This window comes from Erinaceus europaeus, chromosome 9 (assembly GCF_950295315.1).
Source record: "Erinaceus europaeus chromosome 9, mEriEur2.1, whole genome shotgun sequence".
NCBI lineage: Eukaryota > Metazoa > Chordata > Mammalia > Eulipotyphla > Erinaceidae > Erinaceus > Erinaceus europaeus.
In genome coordinates this window covers 121,908,202-121,928,981 of record NC_080170.1, presented here as the reverse complement: position 1 = coordinate 121,928,981, position 20,780 = coordinate 121,908,202, and the positions used below count along the sequence as shown (strand labels likewise).

Below are 20,780 nucleotides of genomic sequence, written 5' to 3'. Positions count from 1 at the left end.
ACAGGGGGAAGGGGTGTAATAAGTGGATTCATCCCAGAAAAGGGAATAAAATGACAAAAGGGCTTAGGACAAAAGCCCAGGGGACATTAAAGAGAAGAACTGAGGAAGAAAATGATTCTCCTTTTCAAGTCCGCCAAAAGCCCTTAGCTGTCATTCCCACACATGCTCTGGAAAAAGACTCTATTCTAGTCTTATATTATATTGTAAATAAACATGAGTTAAGCTAAAAAAAAAAAAAAAAGACTCTCCTTTAATTAGCAGCACACCTCTCCCAGCCCATCTGGACATACTGCCTATGAGACTCCCGCTGGCCCTTGGTCTGAAATCAAACTTCCCAGTGAGGGCTTGTGTGAATTCCAATTCCGCACACACAAAATCGCTTCCTCTTCTAGCGTTTGCCCTTCTTCCGTAGCCAGTCAACAGCATCAGGTTGAGCCTGATGTAAAGTTTCGAGACCTCCTTTGAATCTGAAGAGGTGGCAGTCATTGACTATGTGGGTCATAGTCTGTCTGTAGCCACAGGGGCAGTTCGGGTCGTCTCTGGCTCCCCAGCGATGGAACATAGCGGCGCAAAATCACTGATTCCTTTCAAAGGGAGCTTCTTCCCCGGGGCCTTCTCAAGGCAGAAGGGGATAATGGCTGGCTTGATCCTCTAAGGCATTGGCCTCTTACCTTCTCTTGGCTCCATGTCCCTCATCCAGTTTGGGGGAAGGAGGGAGACACTGGAAGTTGCCTCAGGGGCTGGGGAGAGATAGCCTAATGGTGATGCAAATGATTCTTCTGCCTGATACTCTGAGATCCCTGGCTCAATCCCCAGTGCTACCATAAACCAGAGGAGCAGCAGTCCTCTGGTCTCTCTCTTAAAAAAAGAAAATAAATAAATAAATAAATAAATAAATAAATAAATAAATAAATAAATAAAATTAAGCGGCTTTAGAGCAAGGCTGTCTTCCATCAGGTTTACCTGGGTTGCCCCCACGCTTTGAACTGTTGTGGCAGGTTGGAGGTTGGAGGAGGACCCTTACAGGGTGGGTGGGTTGACCCCAAAGCCAGACTTCTTGGCCAACAGCAGCAGGGAGGGAACAGAGGGAAGGCAGCACTGTCCTTTTTTCATTAAGTGTATTTATAAACACGCCACACATGAAACATTTTTCCTTTCTCCACAGTGATGGATGATTATACGTCTCTGAAATGTTTTCATTTATTTGGCGGCAGGGTAATCAACATCAGTGGAAACGGCCCTGCTGAAGGAAGGGAAAGCTTTTGCAGGGGGCAGTGCTGGCCCTGGGTGGTGGCTGGCTGGCACAGGGCTGGCCTTGCAGAGTGCTAGCGATGGCTAATTGCTCCCAGTCCTCCACGGAGGACAGCCTTCCATGGACAGACCTGCCCTTGGCTCTGTGTAAGTTGAGGCCCTCCAGAATATAGAGCTTGTGAGCGCTTCCCTGCCAGCCAGGTTCCCACAGGGGTGCAGGAAAGCCTTTCCCACATCCTGTCTCAGCTGGGTTCCCTGCCCTATCCTCATGCACCCACTGTCTGTTCTCCCAGGGGCAATGTGAAGGCAGGGAGGCCTGTGGTGAGGGAGGGAGGTGGGGTGCAGGCCCCAGGAGACTAGGCAGAAGCCAGGGGCCAGGGACCCCAGGCATGTGGGATGGTGCTTCGAACAGCTGCCGGCCTCAGGCCTTGGAACAAATCCAGCATGAAGAGGTGTAGTAAAAATGAAAACTTCTATTTGGTTTTTCCTGGGGAGGGGAGTTGATCAAATAGCAGGTTGACTGTGTATATACAAACCACAGTAGGAAGTCAGGAGGAAAAGGCTGACTAGAAATATGGCAGGAGGCAGGAGTCTGAAATCAGTGTTGGTGATGGCAATAAAAAATGCCGGGTTAACTTTGCGGGCCAGAGAGAGACGACCAGGGACTCATGACTGAGTGGGACGCAGTTCAGTCCTTATTGATGAGGAATGCAGCGCAGGCTAGCTAATCTAATCTCTCTTCATTAGAAAGTCCTATCCTTTATATCTCCTGAGGCTGAAGATTCAGGTTGGAAGAGGAAGTACGTAGGATAGGGGGTGGGGAGAAGGAAAAAGCGCCTAAACCAGTGGGGATTAAATGGTGGAAAACAGGCTGTGACTAGGAGAGGGGGCACAGTGGAAAAAGAGTGCGAACCCGTGGGGATTAAACCAGTGCGAACAAAACAGTGATTATGTAAATAGACCACAGCGTCAAGCAATGCAACAGAAGGGGTCTTAGAAGCAGAATTTAGAAGCAGACCAATTAAAAAAAAAATTTTAATGAAATGGAGACAATAATTTTCAGATTCAGTCACTGTGTGTTATCCTTCAGGTTCCCACAGCCACCTGGGAAAGGGGAGAAACTGACCCAGACAGTGGTGCCACACGGGGCCCACTCGGTAACAGAAAAGTGACCCCAAAGTCAGTGTCCCACTGTTTCCCACCTCCCACCTTATGATGCCACTTTTGCTTCTGAGTCGTCTGCATCTACTTCTTTCTTTTAAGCTTTATTGTTTTATTATCTTTATTTATTGAATAGAGACAGCCAGAAATTGAAAGGATGGGGGGGCGGGGATAGGGAGGAAGGGAGATACCTACAGCACTGCTTCAGCACTCTCAAAACTTTCTCTCTGCAGGTGAGGAATGGGGGCTTTCCCTCTTTCTCTCTCTCCTGCAATTAAAAAAGAGAGAGGGGCTGTGTCATTTAGGGAAAAGAATGGGTGGAGCTGGAGGTAATCATGCTAAGTGAAATAAGTTAAGAGGTAAAAGACAACTACTGGTGGTTTTGCTCATATAAAGAGTTTAAAAGACTAAAGAAAAGCTTGCAAAAAGAAAAGAAAAAAATTCAATGAAAAATTGGCCAAGAGAAGTAAATACATGTAGACACAAGGAACCTGGCCCCTAAAGCAATTACAAAATTATACTTTTAAGGGGCTGGGGACACAGCCTAATGATTCTTCAAAAAAAAAAAACTCTCATGCCTGAGGCTCTGAGGTTGGAGATTCAATCTCCATCCCCACACAAGTCAGAGATGAGTAATGAGTAATGGTTTCTGTCTCTCTCTCTCATTAAAATAAAATAAAATACTTTTAAGTTTATTTATTTATGTTTTATTAGTGATTTCATAATGATTGACAAGATTGTGTGATAAGAGGGATATAATTCCATACAATTGACAGCAGAGTCCTGCATCCTATCCCTTCTATTGGAAGCTTCCCTATTCTTTATCCCTCTGACAAGTTTGGATCAAAGTTCTTTATGGGGAGCAGAAGGTGGGAAGTCTGGCTTCTGTAATTGCTTCTCCACTGGACATGGACCTTGGCAGGTAGATCTATCCCCCCAGCCTGTTTCTATTTTTCCCTAGTGGGGCAGGACTCTGGAGAGGGGAGGTTCTGGGACATATTGGTGAGATCCTGTGCCCAGGGAAGTCAGGTTGGCGTCATAGTAGCATCTGCAACTTGGTAGCTGAAAATCATTAAGATATAAAGCAAAGCAAATTGTTTAATAATCGGGAACCTAAAGGGAAGTGGATAGCAGATAAGATTTGGGGGGTCTTCCTATTGGAAGAAGGAGCACTCACCCCCTCCTCCCATCTCCTACTTCCTTCCCCTCTTACAGTCTCCGTTCTGTCCTTGCTGTCTACCAGGCTCTTTTTACTGTCTTTGGTTCATTTATCAGTTTTATTTCCTTATAAGATGATACACATAGATGAAATCACTGTCTGCCTTTCTCCTTCCGGGTTACTGTGTTTCCCACCATCCCCTTGAGTTCCATCCACGCTGTTGCGGATGGGCGCTACCTGTCAGGCTAGAGGCCGAGCACCACAGCACTACACACCGTGCTCCTACACAGCTCGTGGTCTTTATCTAATCGCCTAACAAGCATGTCAACGAGTTTCCACCTCTTAGCTTCTGTGCTTAACAATGCAATAAATAGCATTTATTTTGTGGAGGTGGGTATAACATATTTATTTGAATTGTAGCAGATTGATTTCAGAACTGGCTCCTAGCCTCCCCCTTCCTCTCATGCTCCTGCTGTTACTGTTCAGTGGCACAGTCTACTCAGTCCCAGAATCGAGGCCAGAGGTGACATGCTCAGGCAGAGAGAAGCACATGTTGCCAGGTTAGCCCTCCAGAGGTGGCAGGGGTTCAGCTTATTCTGCCACCCCCCCCACTCCATGACAACATGTCCTGACCTGGCAGCTGGAGGATGACAGACCACGAGGCTGACAGCCTGTGGTACCAGCTAAAAAGTGACTGGTCAACTCAGCAGGCAACAGAGCCACTCATCCCACTCGCGGCACCCAGGAGACCCAGGAGTCCAGGGGACTCACTGTAACCCCGAGAACCACAGTCACTGTTCCTGACTACGGAGGCGACTGGTGACTTGCCCACTAGAGAGCACACATTGCTGTGCAGAAGGTTCAAATCCCTATGTGAACGTGGGCAGGGGAGAAGCTTTATAAGCACTAGAGTAGTGCTGTGTTGGCCCATCTTCTCTCTGTGTGTCTCTCTATCTCTCTCATTCTCTGTACAAATGGCCTCTGGGAGTGGTGTCGTCATGCAGGTACTGAACAGCAGCAATATCCTTGGAGGCAAAAAAATAATTCCCACGCTCAATATTTAAGACTTCCTCACAAACATCAGGAATGTACGAGTGGACTACTGATTCACTGATTCGCTGTGATCCACAGACAGTTCACAGAGAACAGCCGAGTCTCCACCACCAGAAAAATTCCTAAAAAAAATAAAAGAGGGGGGCTGAGCTGAGCTGAGCAGTTGCACACACACTTGACTGCACATCTTACCATGCTCAAGGATCCAGGTTCAAGTCCCCCATCTCATTCCCAGATGCAGAAGAAAGCTTCATGAACTGTGAAGCAGAGCTGCAGGTCTCTCCCTCTATCTCTCTCTTCTTTCTCAATTTCTCTCTGTCTTTATTCAATAAATAATTAATAAATAAAATTTCTAAAGATGTGAAAGTGACAACAATGAGATACCACCTCACCCCTGTGAGAATGTCACACGTAAGAAAGAATGATAACAACCAATTCTGGAGAGGTTGTGGGGACAAAGGAACCCTCCCTCCTGCACTGTTGGTGAGAATGTCAATTAGTCCATCCCCCACGTCTGCACTCGACCGGACCTGCCAATATACGCGGATATCTTCGCCCACCCTGTCCAACGCTTGACGTCTCATCACCCAATCTGGTCCCCTGTGCCTACACTGAACTTCTCTGTTCCAGACTCTTGGAAACAGAGTTGGCAGTCAGCTGAGGTAAAGAACAAACACCTCATCACAGACCCCTGCAAGCGTCAACCGGCTTTGACCTGGCACGTTATGATTGGGCCCTCCTCAATCGCTATCGAACAGGCCATGGCCGGTGCACCGCTATGTTCCATCGCTGGGGAGCCAGAGACGACCCGAACTGCCCCTGCGGCTCCAGACAGACTATGACCCACATAGTCAACGACTGCCACCTCTCCAGATTCAAAGGAGGTCTCAAAACTTTACATCAGGCTCAACCTGATGCTTTTGACTGGCTACGGAAGAAGGGCAAACACTAGAAGAAGAAGTCCATCCCCTGTGGAAAGCAGTCTGGAGAACTCTCAGCAGGCTACAAGTGGACCTACCCTGTGACTCTGTGATTCCTTTCCTAGGGATAGTTCCCCAGGAATCAAGCACACCCATCCAAAACCTGTATACGTATGTGCATAGCAGAACGATTTGTAATAGCCAAAACCTGGAAGCAAGCCAGGTGTCCAACAACAGGTGAGTGGTTAAGAAAATTGTGGTCTAGATACACAAGTGAATACTACTCAGCTATTTAAAATGGTAAATTCACCTTCCTCACCTCATCTTGGATGGAGCTTGAAGGAATCATGTGAAGTGAGATCAGCCAGAAAGAGAAAGATGAATATGGGATGATCCTACTCATACACAGAGGTTGAAAAATTAAAACAGAAGGGGAAACCCAGTGCAAAACATGGACATGGTTTAGTGTATTGCACCAAAGTAAAGGACTCTGGAAGGAGGGGAGCTTTCAGGTTCGCTCTATGGGGGTCAAGGTGGGGAAGTTGTCCTTTGGTGATGTGGGAAGTGTGACACTATAATCCTATTGACTCATAATCGAATAAATTATTATTAATTTGATATGCCTAAGAAGAAATACATTGAATATTTCACATTCTATAACTGCCTACATTTTTATCTGAATATAGATTTCTTTAGTGTAAGCATTTAATGAATCAATATTTGTAAACGGAATTCTGACTTTGGGCTGCAATTGTTTAAGCAGTTCTGAATATAAGTTGGTTTTGTTGTTTTAAAAGATGTGAATGCAGTGAATGGGTGTACACCTGGGAGTCAAGTGTTCCAGTCCCAGTCCGGGAAGCAAAGGCATGCACACAGGTAGCCTCAGTCTTAGGGTGGTAGATGGCATTCACCCATGATCCCATGAACCATCACAAAATGCTCAGAATCCTTGGGGAAGGAGGATCGCTTCCCAAGTAATCCAGTCCACAGCTAAGTCACCCCCTCCCTGGCTTGACTCACATCTGAAATGACCTAAATATACCCTTCGTTTTATGAAGACAGGGACAAACGCAGGCCGAGACGCGGCCTACTAATATTATCCTTCAAAAATGCTATTTAAACCTCCAAAGGGAACACGCCAGCCCTTTGTAGTCTAATGGAACACCGTCTTAAAAAAGACACCTTGTAGAGACAGGAAAGACAATAAAATATGGGAGCTCCCTCCGACGAACCCTCTGAACCTTCATGAAAAAAAAAAAAAAAAAAGACTCTTGTGAACCACAAGCCGGCAGTCTCAGAGCTGGGCTGCACAGAATGTGACACTTGCATTCCTGTTGAGACAGGTCTGTATGCTGGCTGGGCTGAGTATTGGGTGGAGACTGGGAATCACAAGCAGAACTGAGACCCAGGAATATTCCAGCAGTGTTGGAGGATTTGGAATCAGAGGACTTAGGTTTGAATCCCTGACTCCCTACCCGCCCCCACCCATTTTCTTTCTGTGTGGCTTTGGAAATTAATTAGTTCCCTCACACCTTGGGTTTCTCAGCTGCAGAGTGGGACTAAGTCTGCAACTGTGAGAATCACACTTGAAGCACTTCATAGAGACCTGACCAAGGACAGAATTAGCAAACTCTTGATGAAGGTCTTTGTTTAAGTCACCATCAAGGGCTTGCCTGATCATTCATCTTATGTTCCTATTTTATTTTTAAGGAAGTACTTCTCCTTAGTTATCAAAAACCACTCACTCAACTTTCAAACAAATAGAGCCATTTTTCACTATTTATATATTTTTAAAAACCCTTTATATTATGTTTGCTATTTGTTTATTTTAAATTTTGGCCATCAGGGTTATTATTCCAGGACTAGGTGTTGGGACTACAGATTCACCACTCCCGATGGCCATTTTTTCCTTCTGATTTTTATTAGGACAGGAGGAAATTGAGAAAAGAAGAGAAGATAGAGAGAGGGAAAGAAAGACAGACACATGCAGAGCTATTTCACTGCTTATAAAGTAGGGAAGCAAGGGCTCAACCTGGGTCCTTGCCTTGGTAACAGTGTGCTAAACAGGTGTGCCACCACCTAACCCCATAAACAGACACCTTTCTTAGGGACAAGATGCTCACCAAAGAGAGAGAGAGAGAAGAAGAAGTAGTAGTAGCAGTAGAAGGGGGGGGGGAGGAGGAGGAGGAGGAGGAGGAGGAGGAGGAGGAGGAGAAGGAGAAGGAGGAGGAGGAGGAGGAGGAGAAGAAGGAGAAGAAGGAGAAGGAGAAGAAGAAGAAGAGGAAGAGGAAGAAGAAGAAGAAGAAGTAGAAGAAGAAGAAGAAGAAGAAGAAGAAGAAGAAGAAGAAGAAGAAGAAGAAGAAGGAGAAGGAGAAGGAGAAGGAGAAGGAGAAGGAGAAGGAGAAGGAGAAGGAGAAGGAGAAGGAGAAGGAGAAGGAGAAGGAGAAGGAGAAGGAGAAGGAGAAGGAGAAGGAGAAGGAGAAGGAGAAGGAGAAGGAGAAGGAGAAGGAGAAGGAGAAGGAGAAGGAGAAGAAGGAGAAGAAGGAGAAGAAATGTGTCTGACACTAGTATCTTCTATCTTTTTAGCCTAACTTCTTACCTTGCTGAGGGTGTCTATGTGAATTGGTGGGTTTGTTTTAGAGTTCAGATCTACTGAAAAATATTGAAGTTAATTAAAAGGGGAGCCATTTGTAATGTATGTGATATGCCCATTTCCTTCCTGCTTAACTTGCAAAGGACTGACTCAGTGAACATGGGGCTCCTGGGAGAAGTGGCTCAGCATGCCTGACACCCCAGGTTCAACCCCTGGCATTCCAGCAATGCTGGAATGGTGTGTTGGCCAATTTCATAAATGAATTAATGAGTTTTATAAACATTATTAAAAAATAATAAGTTAGTTGATGCTTGTGAAGCCCAGGGAAGCTAGGTTGATTGCCCAGGGCCACAGAGCTGGTATGTGACTGGCCTGGGATTTGTACCTCAGTATGGCTCTAAGAGTCACACTGCTAACTCTTATTTTGGTCTGTTCCTTAACTTAAATGGGACAGAGAGAATCAGGTCCATTCTATTCACCTGGATCCTTAGAATCCACTCAATAAATGTGACATAATTAGTGGAAAGTTCAACCTGTTTGGCATGGTGGTGTAGCAGAGGAAGGGGATCCTATTTTTAAATCTCTTTATGGGGTGCAGAAGGCGGGAGGTCTGGCTTCTGTAACTGCTTCTCCACTGAACATGGGTGTTGGCAGTTCGATCCACACTCTCAGCCAGGCTCCGGAGAGATGAGGTTCCAGGGTACATTGGTGAGGTCATCTGCCCGGGGGAGTCAGTTTTCCTATCCCATTCTTCATCCTCAGCTATTTTTTTTTTTTTCCCTCCTCCAGGGTTATTGCTGGGCTCGGTGCCTGCACCATGAATCCACCACTCCTGGAGGCCATTTTTTCCCCCTTTTGTTGCCCTTGTTGTAGCTTTGTTGTGGTTATTATTGCCCTTGTTGACACAATTCGTTGTTGGATAGGACAGAGAGAAATGGAGAGAGGAGGGGAAGACAGAGAAGGGGAGAGAAAGATAGACACCTGCAGACCTGCTTCACCGCCTGTGAAGCGACTCCCCTGCAGGTGGGGAGCCGGGGGCTCGAACCGGGATTCTTACGCCGGTCCCAGCACTTTGCGCCACATGCGCTTAACCCACTGCGCCACCGCCCGACCCCCCTCAGCTATTTTTAAATCTTTTTATTTCTTTTTCTTTATTTTTTATTGGAAGGTTAATGGCTCACATTACAGTTGTTGGCACATATGTTCAATTTCTCATCAACATCTCACCAAAATGTCTCACATTAGAAAGGATGACACAGCAGCAAATGCTGAAGAGGCTGTGGAGACAAAGAAAGCCGCCTGCACTGCTGGTGGGGATGCAAATTAGTCCAGCCCCTGTGGAGAGCAGTCTGGAGAACTCTCAGAAGGCTAGAAGTGGGCCTGCCCTATGAGCCTGCAATTCCTCTCCTGGGTGGGGATAATTATCCTAAGGAGCCAAACACACCCATCCAAAGAGATTTGTGTCTACCTGTGTTCATAGCAGCATCCTCAACATTTTATGTTCTCCTTGTAGGTTTTCTGCTAAAGGCAAATCTTGGGATCTGAGTGAGATGCACTTGTATTTTTTATTGGCAGGTCACTCCACTGGGTAAATAATGGCCTACAAGGCTGTTGTCCCAGGCGTGTAGCTCCATGCCTCCTCTTGACACGTGTCAGCATACCACACCCTCCACCAACTTCTCCTCTTCCTCTGCCACAGAACATTGGGTCCCCAAACCCCTAAGCTCCCTCCTACCTCCCCCTTCTCATAGTACTTGGATCTGCTGCAATAGACCAAACTAGGAGTGAGATCATCCGATATTGGTGTTTATTTGACCTTCTCTTTCTGACTTGCTTCACTTCACACGATTCCTTCAAATTACATCAAGTTGTTGCAAAAGAGAAAGTGGCAGTCTTCCGTACAGCTGAGTAGTATTCATATATATCACCACTTCACTTCTCTAAGCACTCATCTGTTGCTGGACATTTGAGTTGTCTCCAAATGTTGGTGCTACAAATAGCACCGCATGAATGTGGGAGCACATCTCTCTAGATACATGTTTTGTGATCTTTGGATAGATTCCTAGAAGAAATGCCAGATCATAATGGGAGACTTATTTCAAGGAATCTCAGGGGCTGTGTGGCAGTGTACCAGGTGGAGTGCACATGTTACAGTCAGTGCTCAAGGACTTGAGTTCAAGTTCTCATCCCCACCTGCAGAGGGACACTTCATGAGTGGTGAAGCAGGCCTGCAGGTCTCTTTCTCTCTACCTCCACTCTATCTTCCCCTTCCTTCTCAATTCCTCTTTGGCTCTAACCAATAAATAAATAAAGCATTAACATTTTTCTATATAAAAAAAGGAATCTCCAAACCATTTTTCCTTTGAAACTTACTTAGCAAGTAAAATATTTCAGAAGTATTCAAATTCTTTCTTTCCCCTTTATGAGACAGTTGGCCAAACTCTGGGCCCTGACCTGTTATCTATTGCTTATTCAAAGTAAATCAGGAGAAAGGTTCCCAGAGTTCCCCTATTTTTGGCAGCACTGGCATCAGCTGTCCCTGCAGAAGGAGGAGGGAGTCCCAGACTCCCAACAGTGCCCCAGTTGCAGCAGAAAGTCAGGGTCCCCCAGAAAAGCCCCAACCTCAGCTGTTTGTTGCTTGGGCATTTGCCACTGACCTACAGTGGTTGGTAATTGCCGGGTTCATTGTATGCATTGGGTCTCTCAGGTGTATTTCCTAAACCAACACAAAGAAGCAATGATAAGGGCATGCACATGGAGGTGTTTATGTTTGCAGTCCCAGCCAATTGCTTGAGACCAAAAACAAAAGTTAGTGCAGATGGAAGAGGGCGAGATTAGGACACAGATGACAATGGAAACCCAAACCTCTCCTCACAGAATGTGCCCAGCTCCCAGCTGTCACCCACTGCCATTCAGAGGAGCTGGCACCCAGCAATTAGCACGTCCTGGTTCTCCTTTGGAAATGGAGAGGAGAGGAACAATGCCCCAGCCTGTCCTCCTAAAGTAGGCAGCAGGTGAGTCCCTCACGGAAAAACAAGGTAAATGATCCCTCGGCCATTGTTCTGATGGCTGGACAAGCCAGTGGCAAAGTGAGCCTGGAATTAAGCTCCTCCAGGGCCTTGAAAAGGCTTTCAAGAAAAAAGCAGCAGCAGCAGCAGCAGCAGCAGCAGCAGCAGCAGCAGGAGGAGGAGGAGGAGGAGGAGGAGGAGGAGGAGGAGGAGGAGGGAGTTCAATCCATGCCAGCCTGCAGAGACTAAGGCCACTGATGTATTGTTATCTTCTATAACCCTCAAAACTTGCCTCTGTGTGTGTGTGTGTGTGTGTGTGTGTGTGTGTGTGTGTTTTCCACATCTCTGGGATCAGGGAGGATGACCAGATTAATTAATCTAGGAAAATGTGAACTGTAGTAAAGGAAGGACTAATTTTTATTTTTATTTATTTACCAGAGCACTGCTCAGCTCTGGCTTATGGTGGTGCAGGGGATTGAACCTGGGACTTTGGAGCCTCGGGCATGAGAGTCTGTTTGCATAACCATTATGCTGTGTACTCCTACCCAGGACTAATTCTTTATGTCTGCTATGTCACTTGCAGAACTTAGGGACAAAGGAAAGCTCGCTTAGACTTCTTTCCTGCATTTGTTTTATTTCACTAAACATAATGGTTTCAAGGTCACAGACAATAAAATTGCTTTCCCTGGGTGGCAAAGTAAGGATCCCATTCCATACTGTTGGTGTTAGGTTTCATCTAATCAGGCAGTCCTATCCTGGTGACATCACAGAAGCATGCCCTTGCCAGAGATGACCTTGAACCTGGAACTCATTGATGGCTCCCAATTATGTTACTCCAAGGAGGTGTAGGTTTGGGGGTGCAGGGACATAGTTTAACTCTACCAAATGCTTTCAGTTCACATTGGAAGAAAGAAGCAGCTCGTTCTCAGTCACAGAGTGAGGGGTCTAAACAGAGAGAATCTCAATACCCAGAGGTGCTGATTTTGACAGGCAAAGAGCTTGGAAGCTCAAGGAACGTGTCTACTTCTCCCCGCCTGCCTTCGAGACCAGTTCCCAAGTAGTACAGACTTGGCACTGTCCTGGCAACCACAGAATGGAGGGGGACGTGAGTGCCAACACAGTCACAACTCCACCCATCATGTCTTCTGAATTCCCGCTAGTTAGTGTCTCTGCAAAAAGAGCACACTATTCCAAGGGGGTGAGGGTGGGGTCTTGTAATCAGGATGATTCCCTAGTTTGGACTCAGGAACCAGTGACCTTCTGATTGACCTACAAGGCTCTCAGTAAACCCTTGAGTAGATCGGAGAGCACATATGCTGTGAAGGAACTGGTGAAAGCACTGTAGTTGTAGGTCGAGCACAGACACCTATCTCTCCGTGTTAAGATATGGGAGGAAAAGGAATGGTCACTTGACTTGTTAAATCAATGATTGCCTTTCCATCTGTCATCTGTGTGGTCAATTGCCTTCCAGAATGAGGAACATGGAAAGATCATATATTGGAACACGATCACACGTTGGGGCCATGTGACCACACGGAGAAAAGTGATATTAATGTTCTGGATCTAATTGTGGAGTGTGTGTGTGTGTGTGTGTGTGTGTGTGTGTGTGTGTGTGTGTGTGTGTGTGTGTGTGTGTGTGTGAGAGAGAGAGAGAGAGAGAGAGAGACTGTACACATTTGCCTATCTGACCATGTGGTTCTACACAGTCTTTGGTGAAACTTAGGGCATATGAATTCCTTTCCTTCTTCCTTCCTTCCTTCCTTCCTTCCTTCCTTCCTTCCTTCCTTCTTTTATTTCTTTCTTTCTTTCTTTCACTTCAGATGCAAACTCTACATTCTTCTAGAAGTAGGTCAAAGGGATATGCTATCCTGAAGGGTCAGGAACTTTCCACAGAATCCTTTCCCCTGATTTTTCCCCCCATGATCGCAAAAACAAACAAAGATGAAACACCTCTCTGATCATAGGTGCTGTATCAATGACGACAGCTTGCATTGGACTCAGCAAACCTTCGTAAGAGTCTCAGGTGATAAGGTCAACACCGCTGACCCAGTTACCTAGAGGCACACGCCAACTTGGCTGTGTCTATTTTAAACAGGCTGACCTCTCATTGCTAAGGGCCATAAACAGGGAGAAATAAACACCTCCCCACTGCTACTCTTTCCTGGATCTGGGTGGAACCATGTAGAGAGAGAACAAGAGGTTTATGGACGCAAAGAGTTTGCTGGTGATAATCATGATAGTCCATTTATTTGTATCTTATTTTGGTACGCCATGATAAAAATTGTTATCATGTTGGTCATTAGTAAGTACACAACTTAGAGGCAATGTTAACTGTAGGTATAATTATCACTAGATAACTCTGTAGTGGTTCTCTTTCCTAACGTTAACATCTGGACCTGTGCTCACTAAGTAATCACCTCCCTCCTTCCTTCCTCAGCCCCTGGTTACCTTGATTACACATCCTGTCTCTATTAACTCTTCTGGTCTAGAAGCTTATGTAAGTAGAATCACACAGTCCTTGCCATCCTGTGTCTCACTTATTTCACTGAATAATGTTGTCCAAATCCCTCCTTAAAGGAATGCCTATTGGAATTTTATTCCTTTGTTATTTTTTTTCCAGTGCTCTGCACAGCTCTGACTAATAATGGTGCCTGGGGTTGAACCTGGGACCTGAGAGCCTGAGGTCTGAAAGTCTTTTGCAGAACCACTGTGCTGTCTCCCCAACCCCTGGGTCACATGCTTTAGTCTCATCTAGTGCGGACCCTAGAATCCATTCCTGCGGAATGCCTCAGCAAGGAGTTACTTAGTGCACTACTTGCTTGCTTGTTTTTTGCTGTCTCTCAGCACTTGATCACAGCTGCCCCTCTATAAATATTTTCCGAATTGAATTGAGACAGGAAAAGTCAAAGAACCGAATGAGATGCATTTGAATAAACATATACGTGGAAGAATAAATTTCACGTTCGCTTCCAAGCAAAGAAGGAACGACGACTTGTCTGCCTTCCAAAAGCAACTGGATGTCACACTTGTGTTTAGTCTGAGGAGGCGTCTTGAAGGAACCCAACTCAAGTGACTCTTGTTGGAGTTGTTGACCTTGCCATACTCTTTGTTTTCCTTTTCAACATCAAATTCTGAGTCCCTCTCATCCCTTGAAAAATCTCCCTCCTCCCTTGGCTTATAATGTGCAGTGTTTTTTTTTTTTGTTGTTGTTGTTGTTGGTTGGTTGGTTGGTTTTTTGCCTCCAGGGTTATCGCTGGGGCTTGGTCCCTGCACTACAAATCCACTGCTTTTGGCAGCCATTTTTTATTTCATTTTATTAGACAGGACGGAGAGAAATTGGGGGGGGGGGAGATAGAGAGGTTGAGAGAAAGAGAGACACCTGCAGACCTGCTTCACCTCTCATGAAGCATCCCCCCTGTAGGTGGAGAGTGGGGACTGGAACCTGAGATCTGTGCATAGTACTATGTTTGCTTAACCGAGTGTGCCACTGCCCAGCTCCCCCCACCCTTTTTTTTTTCTTCATCCTACTTTCTTACCACCTTCCCCCAATTCCCATCTCCTCCTATCAGCTTTCAGTCTGAGAATTAACTTACTGACTCAATAAGTATTTCCAAGTTGGTATTTTCTGCATTTCTCTTTCTTCCATGACAAAAGAAGTTCCCACAATAAAGCATGCTACAATCCTTTCCAAACTGGATTAGAACACCCACCATTTATGGTTCCTCTGAGGAGCACAGGGAGCCCTGCTAGGAATGACTGTGCTTGGCTGGGGTGGGGGGTTCTTCTGGTTCCAGCTGGGGCTCAGCAGAGTGCTGTATGCTCTGTTGGCTGCTGGCTGACCTAGGAGGGTTTCAGCTGCCATGGAGGCCTCCCTTCCCGATGTCGGAATTCCCTCTCTACACCAGCGCAGGCATATCAAGTGTGCAGGCCTGGCTTCCATCAAGTTGCTGACTCTCCCATTGACCAAAGTAAGTCAGAAGGTCAAGTTCAATCTCAGAAGTAGGGGAAACCATTGTCACAGGACAAAGGGCCTAATCAGAGGAGATAGAAACATCTGGGGGGCATGAAAGCAGCCAACGGCTCCTGCTCCCACCCTCTCCATTCCTACGACCTATAACCTTGCACACATACTTAGAGCACTTTAGCTGCTATATTACAGTCTCTGAGTCTCCACGGTACTGAGGTGGGGCGGGGAAAGAATGGGACCGAGATCATTCTCTGTGTGTTTAAATCCAACAAAGAATTGAGAGAACATGATTTTCAGGAATTTTAAACTTTACTCTGGAAAACTGAGAACACCCACATGTTGACGTACATGCTGGCTGAGAGAGATAGAGAGAGAGAGAGAGGATGAGAGGGCTCCAAGAGGTGGTGTGCCTGGTTAAATACACACAGTACCTGGGATTGAGCCCCAGCTCCCCACCTGCATGGGAGACATTTCATGAGCAGTGAAGCAGGTCTGCAGGTGTTTATCTTTCTCTCCCTCTCTCCTTCTTCCCTTCCCCTTTCTATTTCTCTCTGTCCTATCTAATAAAAATAAGAAAGAAAGAAAGAAAGAAAGAAAGGAAGGAAGGAAGAAAGAAAAAGAAAACTATGGCCTACCACCTGTCCTAATAAGTCTCACCAACTTGAATATCCTTCCACCCTTCTGTCTACTTATCTTTTCACCCTCATACAGCATTCAGGAGAAGTTGACACCTGTAAGCAGAGTCAGAGGGAGAGTGAAGGATTCTTGTTCAAGAGCAAAGGTCTAGCTGGAAGAAGTGAATATCTCAAGCACAAAACTTCATAAAGCTCCGTGCACTAAACATGACTTTCTTGACAATCACCTTGACATTGACACAAGAAGCAGTGTTCTCAAGAAGCTCAGAATTCTCTGAAGAGTCCTTTGATGAGATGGGCCCATTTCCAAGCTATTCAGTACCCACTAGATGAATTTTCTGCAATCGTTGAGTGTCAACACCTTTGAGTTTGAGTAAATCCTGGAGTCCTCCTTGTCACCATACAGCCCACTTCATTTTCATTATAAATTTGAGAACAGAGCTTTGGGCCAGACTGAAATCTGAAAAAGTACAGGTAAACACACAAGACAGAACAACGCTATAGTTATCGAAGGTCGTTAAGACTCAGATGTGCTCTGCAGATAAAAAGCATCGATGGTAAGGTGAGAATGGAATAAAATCTCTTCCCTCTGACCATCAACGGTCTCTTAGTGCTAGTAAAAAAAAAGCCAGGTTTGCCAGTTGTCCCAACTCCATCCTTGTGTAGGGACTGTGATCCCAGACATCAACTCTGAGAGAGAGACAGTACTTTTAGTCAAAGGGACATACATTTCCAATGATTCCAGTTCCTGCTGGGGGTGTTTTGTGAGCAGTCACTCAAATAGTCCGAGAGACAGGTGGACCATGGTGTCTCCCTGGTGTGACTCACGGTGGCACGTGCTTGGAATCAGCTGAGACTTGAGGAAAAGATTAAAGCATAACCAGGGACGATCAGGGCTCCCTCCTTCTCTGCTTCCAGAAACCCAGCCCACACCTGAACTGACAAGAGAAAGGGAAAGGGGTTGGGAATTAATAAAAACACCACACAATTTTAAGAGGGAAGACTGGTTCTCTCAGTATAGTAGATGTTATTTTTTCTTTTCTTCGCTTTCTTTCTTTCTTATTTTTCGCCTACAGGGTTATCACTGGGGCTCAGTGCCAGCACTACAAATCTACTGCTCCACATGGCTCTTTATTTTCCCCCATTTTTCTTGGCTAGGATAGAGATAAATTGAAAAAGGAAGAGGAAATATAGAGGGAGAGATAAAGATAGACGCCTGCAGTCCTGCTTCACCATTTGTGTATAACATCCCCCTACAGGTGGGGAGCAGGGGGCTTGAACCCAGGTCCTTGAGCATAGTACTGTGTGCACTTAACTAGGTGTGTCACTGCTTGGCCTCAAATGGATGTTTTCTTATTTCCAGTTCTTGAGGTCCAATGCAAATGTTCCTCTGTGTACTGTATGATTTCCCCCCAAAAGAACACTTAACTCAAAAATTCAGAGATAAAAGTGAATAGAATTCCTCACCATTAGCTGCCCTTGACTGTGCTTCACTCATTCTGAACCAGCTTTCTCCTTCGTAGACCTCAGGTGCTGTGTTTCTGTGGCGCCTGGCAAGGCGAGGCTAAATGTTGAGATTCACAGAGTGTGTGTTTCCATATTGAAGCAGCAAGCCAGGAGGTCTCTCTCAGCCCATTCAAAGCAGCTTTGCAGAGCCCAGAATTGACTGACCCTCAAGGCAGCCTCCAGAAGAAAGACGGCATTATGCTTCCATGTGCGGAGGGTCACAAGGACAGTCAGTGATTTCCCTACCTACCACCAGAAGAGGAGAGACAACTCCAACCCAAAGTTTCCCAAATCAAAGAGACCTGAACTGGCTTGGGGAATCAGATATAATCAGTCGCCACCATGAAACGCTTGGCTCTCACACTGTCTGAACACTTTAGGGTCAGGCTTGTCTGAATCACAGGAATTATAATTTTCCTCTGTTCCCCTTAGATTTCAAAAAAATATTTTATTTATTTATTATTTATGAAATAGAGACAGACAAAGTCAAGGAGAAAGGGGAAGTGCAGAGAGGGAGAGAGAAAGGAGAGAAACAGAGACAGAGAATACTTCACCATTCAGGAAGCTTTCTACCTGCAGGTGGGGGACCAAGGGCTTGAACCTGGGTCCATGAGCACTGTAACATGGGCACTCAACCAGTTGTCCCACCACCTGGCCCCTCCTTTCTCTTTAACTTTTTTCTTAGGTAGAGACAGGGAAAGCAAAGAGAGTGCTGGGGAGACAACATCATGGTTCTGAAAAGACTTTCATGCTGAGGCTCTGAGGTCTCAAGCTCTATGATCCCCAGCACCACCATAAGATAAAGTTGTGTAGTGCTCTGGTATCTATCTTTCTCTCTCATTAAAATAAATCCATACAATGTTTTATTTTAAAGATAAAGGAAAGAGACACACAGAGATCAGAATTCCCTTCCATGTAGTGGGGGCCGGGCTTGAACCTGGGTTGCTGTGCGCATTGCAAAGCAGGGCAGGATCCAAGTGTACTATTTCACCAGCCTTTCCCCCTTAACTTTTCCTGTCTCGCTGTCAGGCTAAAATTAGCCCTCCAGGTTGGAGTGACTGCCTGGAAAGTTCGGTCCCCACTGGGAATGTTTTTCATCATTCCACCAAACCCAGGATGCTGAACATTGCAAACATTCAAAGAGGGTTGGTTTTCACAAGTTTTCCAGTTTTTACCCTCCTGGTATCAAATAGCCCCAGAAGCAGAAATACCATTGCTCAAGAAAGAGAAACCATTCCCAACATGATTCCTGGTTTCCTGGCTTCCTGGCTCCTGGCAGCCCAGAATGGTCCAGATGTCACTGGGAGGAGGGATCCTGCAGGAAGAGAAATCTTTGTACCCCAAGGCTGGAGACAGGAGGTGAACAGGAGCCAAGCCCCACTGAGTGTCCCACCCCCAGAACTTGAGAAGGTCCCAGGGATAATCCAAGAGACCTTATTTTGTAAAATATAAGCCATCATTCTTTTTTTTCCCCCCTCTCTCTTTTATCACTTTATTGAAAGGTTAGTGCTTTGCAGTACAGCTGTAGACATGTGGGTACAATTTCTCATCTTCCCTTGATAAGTGTCTAAAAAACACTCTCACCCCCAACTTTGATCCTTTCTGCCACCCTGTACTAAGACTCCAGATGCCACCCCACCCCCAACCTCTCCTAGCCCCTTTTCTCCCAGAGTCCTTTGCTTTGGTGACATACACCAACTCCACTCCAAGTTCTGCTTTATGTCTCCCCTTCTGTTCTTATTTCTCCACTTCTGTCCATGAGTGAGATCCTCCCATTTTCCTCCTTCTCTTTCCGGCTGATCTCACTTCACAGGATTCCTTCAAGCTCCATCCAAGAGCAGGTGAAGAAAGTGTTTTGCCATGTGCACAGCTCAGGTTTGAGCCTGGCCCTCACTGCATTAAAGGCAGCTTTGGTGCTGTGGCTCTCTCTCTCCCTCTGACTTCTCTGCTCTATCTAAAATGAAATATATATTGCCGGGCTAGCGTCGCGGGCGGGAGAGAGAGATGATCCAGGAACCAAGCTCGTGACGGTAGCGATACAAATTTTTATTCATGCAGGAGCCCCAGAGTCTGGTGTGAGTGCAGCAGGTTAGGCCACGTGGAGCCAGAAACCGCAATGGCCAGCGTCCGCTTCCCCCTGCACTCCTGCCCTCCTCTAGGTCAGGATGTGGGAGAGAAAAAAAAAGAGCAAAACCAGGAACAGAAGTGGGCTTTATAGGGTAAAACCAGAAGTGGAAACTCCAGAACAGAGGTGGCTGGGAAAGAGGGTGGAGAAAAGAAAGAGTGGGAAGGTAGAAAGCTTACGTAGCAACGGTTGCTAGAGTTTCAACTGGCGGGATTAATGTACCCTGCAGGTAGGGTGGGTCTCGAGGTAGAAAGAAGATACATCAAAGGTGGGGATCTTCCAGGCAAAACAATGATTATGTAAATAGGCCCTAGTGTCAGCAATGGAGCAAGGGGGGACAGGGCTGGGGCTTAATGTCCAACAATATAGTGTTTTTTTTTTAATATTTAAAGAATGGGGTCAGGTGGTGGCACATCTGGTTGAGCATACAAGCTACCATGCACAATACATAGGACCTAGGTTTGAGCCCCCACAACCCCCACCTGCAGGGAGAAGCTTCATGAGTGTTGAAGCTACATGTCTCTCTGTCATCTCTTTATCTTTTCATTTTTAGCGTTTATTTATTATTGGATAGAGACCGAGAGAACTTGAGAGAGAATGGGAGATAGAAAGGGAGAGAGACAAGCTGCAGACCTGCTTCACCACTCATGAAACTTCCGCCCTGCAGGTGGACACCAGGGGTTTGAACCTGGGTCCTTGTACACTGTAATGTGAGCACTTAACCAGGTGTGTGGCCTCCTCTCTCTCTCTCTCTTTGTCTCTCACCCCCTTCCATCTCAGTTGCTCTCTGTCCTAGCCAATGAAACAAGAATAGAAGGAAAAGAAATTTAAAGAGTTCTCAGATTCCTTTGAATCACCAAGTGTACAGAGGGCAGCTCCTTTTCATTCTGCCAAGTCTTAGGGTCTGTGTCTCAGTATAAAAAAAAAAAGACCTCTGAAGTTCATTGTCAGCCAGGCATAGAAGTTTCTGGAAAACACCCCCACTGGAATGCAAAGATCTAGCAAAATAGTAGGAATGGGTGTTACATTGCCCTCCTGGGAGTTTAGACACTGCCCTGTTGGGGAGGGGTCCTCTCTCCCCTTCATTTTCTGGCTGCTTTGCAAACATACTCAAGGGCCAAGCCATGGTGCACCTGGCTGAGCTCACAAATTATAATGTGCAAGGACCTGGGTTCAAGCCCCTGGTCCCCACCTGCAGGAGGAAAGCTTCATGAGTGGTGAAGCAGGGCTGCAGGTGTCTCTCTGTCTCTCTTACTCTTACTCTCCCCCTTCCCTCTCAATTTCTCTCTGTGTCTATCAAAAAACAACTAAGTAAATAAGGGCCAGGTGGTAGTGCACCTGGTTGAGCACACATGTTACAATGCCCAAGGACCAGGGTTCAAGACCCCAGTCTTCACCAGCA

The 20,780-nt window shown here is 46.1% G+C and overlaps 1 protein-coding gene across 1 annotated transcript in view; it reads left to right on the top strand.

The window, feature by feature from the left end:
* The first annotated feature begins 11,072 nt into the window (after window positions 1–11,072).
* The window catches only part of RUNX1 (RUNX family transcription factor 1), a 307,007-nt gene continuing 297,299 nt past the window's right edge, over window positions 11,073–20,780 (top strand). The window contains exon 1 of the mRNA XM_060198664.1: window positions 11,073–11,175. The gene's annotated coding sequence lies outside the window, so the exon portion shown is untranslated. The remainder of the gene's footprint in view (window positions 11,176–20,780) is intronic.